Source organism: Apus apus, chromosome Z (genome assembly GCF_020740795.1).
Source record: "Apus apus isolate bApuApu2 chromosome Z, bApuApu2.pri.cur, whole genome shotgun sequence".
Classification (NCBI taxonomy): Eukaryota; Metazoa; Chordata; class Aves; order Apodiformes; family Apodidae; genus Apus; species Apus apus.
The window spans coordinates 40,650,067-40,658,161 of NC_067312.1; the positions used below are offsets into that span (position 1 = coordinate 40,650,067).

Sequence of the window (8,095 nt, forward strand, 5' to 3'; positions counted from 1 at the left end):
TGGCGGAGGCTGCGCTCCTACCTGCGGGGGCCCGCGCTGCCTCTGCCCGGCGGAGGGAGGGCGGGTGAGGAGGAGGCGCAGCCCGCGGCAGCGGCGGCGGGGCTCGGGGCGCCGCGCTCACCGCTTTACGCACCGTCTCCTCCTCCCTCCAGCTGATAATAAAGCAGTCCCGGCTCCTGCTCAAGCCCAAGCCGGGGAGCTGCCGGCAAAGTGACGTCGGGCTGACGCAGAGAGGGGCAGAAACTCCACAAAATGAGCCTAGCCTGAAATCCAGAAGACAAAAAAAAAAAAAAAAAAAAAAGACAAAAGCAACGAGAGGGAGGAGGGGGAAGGGAAGAGAAGGGAGGGTGCCGAAGAGGATATACCAATAGGCAGTCTGCGCCTGAGCCTTCAGACGCGTAGACATGCACGCACACAGACACACAGGCGCGCACCTCCCGGGATGGGGAGCGCCTCACGGCCGGGGACGGCTGTCTGTCCTGCCGGGCACAAGCGGGGACGGCTGCCCGAGGGGCACCGGGCATCCCCGCCAGGGTGGGATGTGGCCACCGGGCGAGAAACGGGGATGCTTTAAGAGCCTCGGGAGGAGACGGATGAGCGATCCTAAAACACCTCGTTCTTTTCTCCAAAACGCCTTGTAATTCACTTAACTCCGAGGCCGGGAATGTTTCGCCTTTCCCTCCCTACCCCCGCGGGCGCGGGCTTTCAGCAGCGATGCCTGTGCGCGCAGCCCCCCGCAGCGCCCGCCGCTGGCCGCTCCGCCGGCGCCACCGCGCGTCCCGCCGCCGCCGTGCACCGGTCCGCAGCCGGGGGGAGACGCTGCAATTAGCGTGGGGTGTTAGTTCAGCCCTATCCGCCCTACGGAGCGGTACAGTGCCCGCTGTATGCAGGGGGCCGGGGGCGAGGAGTTACCATTTCCGTGCACCGCAGTCGAGGCAGGTTTGGCTTACAGATGTGTATTCCATATTCGCAGGTGCAAAGAGCGGCTGGTCTGGGAAATTTGTGATGATGTTTTTCCCTTGCCGTGTCTGAAACTGCTCCTTCTGCCCTGGTAAATGACAGGCAGTCCTTGCTTCCTGCTGGCAGGCTGTTCACTTACCTCTGGACCATTACATGCTAAGGCAGCAGTGGTCCTTTCTTATCTACCTCAGCAGAGTATTTTGAAGTTTGTAAACCAGGGTGAACGAAAGAAACAAGGGTTAGAGAATTTTGTTACAAAAGTACAGAACAATTAGCCAATACACTGTTAGAAAGGACTCAGGAATCCGTTTGACTTGGCACTTACTAGTTGAAAGCATGCTCCGTTCTTTTTGCCTTTGTTCAAGCTACAGAAAAAATGTGGTTGTTACTGCGTGCGTTCATAGGCCTGGCATAGTGACAGGCGGGGTTGTTTCCACTTTCCAAGAAAGTCATAGCCACAGCTAGATGAAACACTAAATTATACCTCCCGATAAGGCAATGAGAGACGAGCTAAGAGACCCAATTGAAAGTGTTGTTGAGCATGCTAACATATTTAAACCAAATGTATTTGACATTTAAGTAAAATTGTTATATAGATACATTTCTTCTACTCAGAACATGTCTTCTCCTTACCAAGTTCAGCACTTCATCCTTTCTAAGTAAAACACAAGGAAGATCAAGAAGGTCCCAAGGAATATCAAAGCCATGTGATGCAACATGAAAACGTGGAAGGACCATAAGAATATTATTCAAGCACAAGCAGTTTTGTCTACAAATAACACAAAACTGAAAAAAAGGACATGAGTAGCTTTAAAATAGAGTATTTCTCTAAACAGAAACATTTATAAAAGAATAGCAAGTAAGATAGGAATTTCATTGAATGATTCTCTAGAGGCAAAATAGTTTGGGGTTTTTTATAGGATTTGGAGGAAAGTGTTTAAGAGAAAAAGAAAGAAAAAATAGCATAAACTGCAATATGATTCCATTTTCAAAAATCTTGATAAAGGTCTGTAATACAAGACAATTAAATTTTGAAACCTTGGAAGTCACTGTAAAACCTGCATTACACTTCTCAAACTAAGTCTGCTTACAATTGCAAAAATGCACTTAATTCCCTCTCTCTCTTTCTCTCTTGAATGAAGACAAAGACATCAGCTCTTTAAGGCAATAAATATTTAGCATAATACTCCTAGTGATTTTTTGACAGTAAGCTCACAGTTGTCTAATCATATATGGGCATGTACTGGACTTCATTACTTCACAGACACCTTGTGTCTGTTTTCTGTGATTCTGGGAATCTGAAAAATTGTCCAAAAAGTTTCATATAAAACTGTGGTTGCATCAAACTTGCTAATTGGATAATTCAATGGTGTTGGAAGAGTATAGTCCCATAGGTAAGACCTTGATGTCATAAGATTGCAGGTAAGTGTTGAATAATACTAGAGCACACACTGGAAAGAGGTATTATAACCTGTTGCAGTAAACACTAGTTAGTATTTTCTGCAACTCAAAGATATTTCTTGGAATTTGTGTAGTAACCATTTCTTAGAAGGGTTGGTACTTACCCACGTAGATTTCTGTGTGACAATGACAAAAATGACCAAGTGTGAAAAATTGTTGGTAAAATACCAGATCACATTCAAAATACATTTTGCCCTTAAAATTAGTGTTTTATCAAAATACATTGAGGGAAGAATGTGGGAGGATAACAAAGTGAAAGCAGGATGTTCTAGGGCTGCCAAAGTTTCCAACTAGGAAGTGCTTCACCAAGATACACTATTCCCAGCCTGCCAGGGGAAAGAATAGCCTTTTCAATAGGCACATATATAGTACTTTGAGTCTTTCAATTCTAGATTTACAAAAGAGTAGTTGTACAAATACTTGCTGTGACAAGTTGTGACTTTATTTCTTTATCATTCAGTTTTGTATGTAAAGGTAAAGCCATTCTTCCATGTTTTTTCTCACAGAGTTAAGAAAGCAGTGAAGAACCGTTGAAATACTTCCTACGAAGCAGTACTTAAAGGAAAGCCACAGTTAAACTCCTAGAGGCAAGTAGCTTTCTGGTAATGCTCTGAGAGCAAACATCACCCTGAAGGTGGTAGAACTAGAACAAAGACTTTAAAATATGACAAGGCTATAGAGTGTGATCAGAGGGCTAGAAAATAGGATCTCTGAGTCCAGATTGAAAGAACTGGCTTCCTTCAAAGCAGGGAAGGCTGGAGGGAACTACAATAACACTCCTGAAATATGTAAAAGGGTATGCAAAGAGACAGGTAATAATTTTTTTCCTTGACTATGAGATAGGACAAGGAGTAATGCACTTCATTTAGAGGAAGAAAGATTCATGTTAGACTTTATGAAAACTTCTGAATGGAAAATATATATATATATATTGATCACTCTTGAACTTTAACATTTACATAAAGTCTCTTTGTATCATAGCATATGAATTATAGTCAGTATCTGAAAAGGTGCATATCTGCATCTCTGGAAAAGAGGCAGGAGATGAAACCTCAAAGAATCCCATGAGAGTACTGTTATTTAGATGGGGGAAATAAGAAATTATACCACAGAATCTGGGAAAAGGTAAGGGCCACATGATTTATGCATGTACTAAGGTATCCTTTCCTGTCCAATGGAGTTCAAAGAGGAAGACCAGTCTTGCCAAAGCTGCATAGAAACAAACTACTTACTGTTAGGGGATTTTTAGCTGTTACGAGAGAGAGCTGGGACAGCTCATGGGAACTTCTGATATTATCAAAAACCTTTTGTTTTCCAGAGAAATATCCCAGTTCCCCTAAAATTTTCCACATGAAGGTTTTCTTGCATTCAAACTAGAACTGTGGTCAGAGACACATGGTTTTACACTTACCCAGAGCAACCATATAAACTCAAATCTCCACGATGTGCTGGGATAATAACTATTCTTACATGTATTTTTATCTCTTCTCTGAGCTCCCACATCTTTTCCCTCAATGACAAAAATCAGCTTCCACACAGCCCTTTTCAGAATTTCCTCCAAACACAAGGCAGTGTAAGAGTATCGTAGCCTGGTTTTTGTTATTTCCAGCATTCCACCTATTTGTAGATTTATCTAGCTATCTGGTCATAGCTGATTTTGCACTCCTGAATAATGAAAGCTTTTTTACGCTGTTTCACGCGCTGTTCAGCACTTAATTCAAAGTGAAGCTGAATCCTGCCACCTTGTGCTCAAGAAAATTAGCACACCTCTTTGTTTTGGTTAGGAGGGAAGAGCGAGGAAGGGGAAAAGAAAAGTTAACTGGAACACCCGTGTTACTAATACACAGGAATTAAATGAGGGACTGAGGAGCAAATGACTGGGTCCAATTCACCTTTGCCTGAGTTGTCTACCTGGGATCTCCTCACAATCGCTTTTCTGGGAGCACTGTTCACGTCACAGAGTGTCACTTTTCATATCCCCACAGTGTTTCAAAGCTGTGGCCTTCCCCATGACCTAATGTCAGCAAGGCACTAAACCCAGCCTCTCTGCCCATAGACTGTGTCTGTCTGATGGCTGGAGGTATTAATCAGAGAGTTTCAGTAGCCCTTTGTCACATTTCTTTGCTGCAAGAGCAATGCAATTTTCTTTATCAACAAGCTATCACATCATGGGGTGGAAAGAAGGGCCCTTCCTAATTTTTAAAAAGAAGGTAGCGTTTTTTGAGGGGGCAGTAAAGGTAATTATTGTGAGGTGCATGGATCTCCCTTTTCTGATGAAGTCGAAGGCAACACTCTCTTTTTTCTCCACAAGTAGCTTTTCTATGAGAGCAAACATCCTCTCACAGAATCACACAGAATCACAGAATTGCTTAGATTGGAAAAGACCTTCAAGATCATCAAGTCCAACCATTAACCCTACTCTGCCAAGTCCAGCACTAAGCCATATCCCCAAGTGCCACTTCTAGATGATTTTTAAACACATCCAGGGATGGTGACTCAACCAGTTCCCTGGACAGCATGTTCCAATGTCTGACAACTTTTTCGGTGAAAAGTTCTTCCTAATGTCTAATCTAAGCCTTCTCTGTTGCAATTCAAGGCCATTTCCTCTTGTTCTATTACCAATTACTTGTGAGAAGAGGCCAGCACCTCTATGCAATGTCCTTTCAGGTAGTTGTGGAGGGTGATGACATCTTGAAGCAGGTAAAACAAGAACAAGGACTTGAAAAGGATGGCATCCTCCACCCCATGCTAGATTGCCTTCTCTCTGTGTCACTGCAAGCTCCTACCCCTAATTCAGTCTATTTTATCCACCACTCTTTTCAGTGTCTCCGCAGCCAGCCAAAGAGGGAAGCTTGTTGATTTTACAACTGTCTATTTACCACCTTCTGGACACATTCTGACAGCAAATCTAACTGCTGTGTTTGCCATTAAGAAATTGGCAACAGGAATCCCAAAGCAGCTGATCAGCTCTGATGTTCTGTTTTGCTGGTTGTGTCAAAAAGTATTTGTTCAAGTTAAGTTTGTATCAAATGCATGGAATTGCTCAGTTCACAGAAATTGTTTCTACCTCATATAATCCAGCTGACTGTCTGTATGCCTGTTTGCACACATACTGTCTTGTGGAAGACATGCTTGTCTTTCTGATTACAAGGGTTCAACAGTGGCTAATGACAACATAAAAAAAAACCTGACAGACACTTGACAGTTTTCTCCCAGTTTAAGAACAGTCCAGACTGATGGTATTTTGAATCCTCCTTCACAGTAAACAGTGAAAAAGAATTAAAAAAACTTAGCTATTGGAACATTGCAAGGTCCAGCATCAGTCAGAATCAGAAGGTGCTGACCTACTGCTGCTCTCCTTATTTATTGTTTCCCATTTATGCAGACTATAGAACATAATTGTGCATTCCTCATGATTATGGGGTTAAGAGAATTTTGAGTGACAGGAGAACATAATTTTTGACTCCTTGTCTTTCTAGGTCAATGGAATGTAATACACTGACCTGGAGAAAGAAAGCTCTGCTCAAGGAAGAAATAAATTAATTTATGATGCAGATACCCTTGTTGTAGCCATGCAAATGTCTCACTGGAACTGAGATAAAATCTCTTCATTTGGCCTGTTTCTCCAAGGGAAAACATTGCTTGTGCAGTTGTGCTTATTGTTGACGTCACAGGCAAGACACAGTGATTCTGTTTCAAACATACTGATGATGTCTCAGCATGCCTCTTCTTACAATAGCATAGATAACAGTCATGAGCAGAGATAAGTAGTTAAACTAGTAGAGACCTAGAAGGTCAGAAATCAATTGTGTCTGACTGATCGATTTAGGACTGAGATATTCTGGTGGTCAGTACCATAGCTGTAAGTAGAGGTAATTCTTCCACTTACCTTGTAGATAACATACTGCAAATGGCTTGGTAAATCAAATGTCCTTCCATCTGAAAATCATGTATATAGGAGATTTCATTTGGGTTTTGTGGTGTGTGGTTTTTGTTGTTTGTTTTTTTTTCTTTTGTTAAGTTAAAAATAGTGTTACTAGAGGTGATACTGTGTAAATGTAGCACTTGCTGGCATTTTCTTTTTCCTTTTGTCTGCCTCTGCCTACCAGTGTTTTCTACCAGTGCTTGGACAGCTTTTATACAATAGAAGACATTACATAATATTGACTACTTTTAAGACTGAGCAAGAGAAAAACAGAAGAATTGTTATAAATGACCTGCTAACTTCTTTACAGAACAGGAAGTAGTCTCATAAAATGTCTGTCTTGTCCCTTAGTTATCTCTTGATGCTGACAAAATTCCTTGCCACCCTCTGGCCTGACTTGAGAAAACATATTAACAAGTTTGCTGTTAAGCCACTCTGCTATCATGTGAAGTCTTTCCTGTTCAAGCATAGCTTCAGAATTTAGTCTGGACTGGAAGCTATGCAAATCCCTTTGATTAATACTTCTTCCACCCTGCTCTCTATCTCTTCCCCACAATTAAGGATAAAACCACTCCCTCGTTGATCATTTCCTGTGGCTTCCACAGCCTTTCCTGGTCACCAAGTTGTTGTGATCTTTTTCCCATCTTATCCAGAGCCTTTTTCTCCCAATAACATCCAGATTTGGTCACAAGGCATGAGGGATTCTCTTACATAACAGTCTGCGGGTTTCTATGGTAGTTCCACTCGGTTTCCCACAGCAACCACACAGAGCAAGAGACATTTTAAGCTGTACCATCATCGTCAGTTCTTAATCCTTTTCACAAGACTCAGATAACACTGGTTCTTCATGCTGTCATGTCCAGCTAAGACAGAGACACCATTTGATGTCAGTCTTCTGAAGTTCAATCTAGCAACGTTTCCTTGCATCTTTGCAACATCTGGATCAAATAAGAGCTGATGGTTACCCCTCTCTTCACAGAGAATGTAATAAAAGTTCGCAATAGGAGAACATTTGGATTCTGAAAGTGTTAGCATAAACTAACCTCAGTATATTGGTTACCTTCTCAAAATCTCTAGCTAAGTCAGTGTCCAACTGCCTCCCCCAAACATGAAGCACATGACGTACAATTCAGTGTAGGAAGCAGTGTCTGTTGACTGTTAACAGTATTCAAATACATTTAGGGTGAATTAATCTTAGAGTTTAGTTCCTAAAGCTGAAGTCAGTGAAAGCTGAAGCTTATCTATCCTGCACAGCTTAGTCCTCAGCAGTTAAATGCTGTTTGAGTTGTACTTTTTTGCCTTGACCTTGTATTCCATCTGTTAGCCTGAAAGGATAATGCAGCAAAAGTTTATACCTACTTTCAGTACCATTTGCTTGAGGTTTCTGAAGGGATTATCTTTTTTAGATGTATGAAAATTCTTGTTAATGTACTCTATTCATGCCCAAAATACTAGATTGTGTTATCTTCCCATGTTGCTTTTTTTTTTCCCCACATCTCAAGCTGATGTCTGAACTTTCACTAAATACATTTTTCATTGGCACATTTCATCCAAAAATTACAGTGAAAAGAAGGAGAAAAGAAAGCGAAGGGATGGCCCTCCTTATTCGCCTCTGTCAATGTAAATTGAAGATTAAGGTTTGCCTTCATTTGCCCTTGTTTAGACTAACTCTTTCAAAACTGGAAATCAAAATCTGCATTCCAGTTAACTGCATTCCTTTTTTTAAAGGCATGATCCAATGTCCGTCTG

The 8,095-nt window shown here is 41.9% G+C and overlaps 1 protein-coding gene across 2 annotated transcripts in view; it reads right to left on the reverse strand.

The window, feature by feature from the left end:
- The window catches only part of NTRK2 (neurotrophic receptor tyrosine kinase 2), a 219,972-nt gene extending 219,820 nt beyond the window's left edge, over positions 1-152 (reverse strand). The window contains exon 1 of one of the 2 annotated variants that reach the window (XM_051642180.1): positions 134-152. The gene's annotated coding sequence lies outside the window, so the exon portion shown is untranslated. Of the gene's footprint in view, positions 1-21; positions 41-133 lie in introns of those variants that run through there. The other variant, XM_051642179.1, reaches the window with a different exon arrangement.
- Positions 153-8,095: the final 7,943 nt, after the last annotated feature.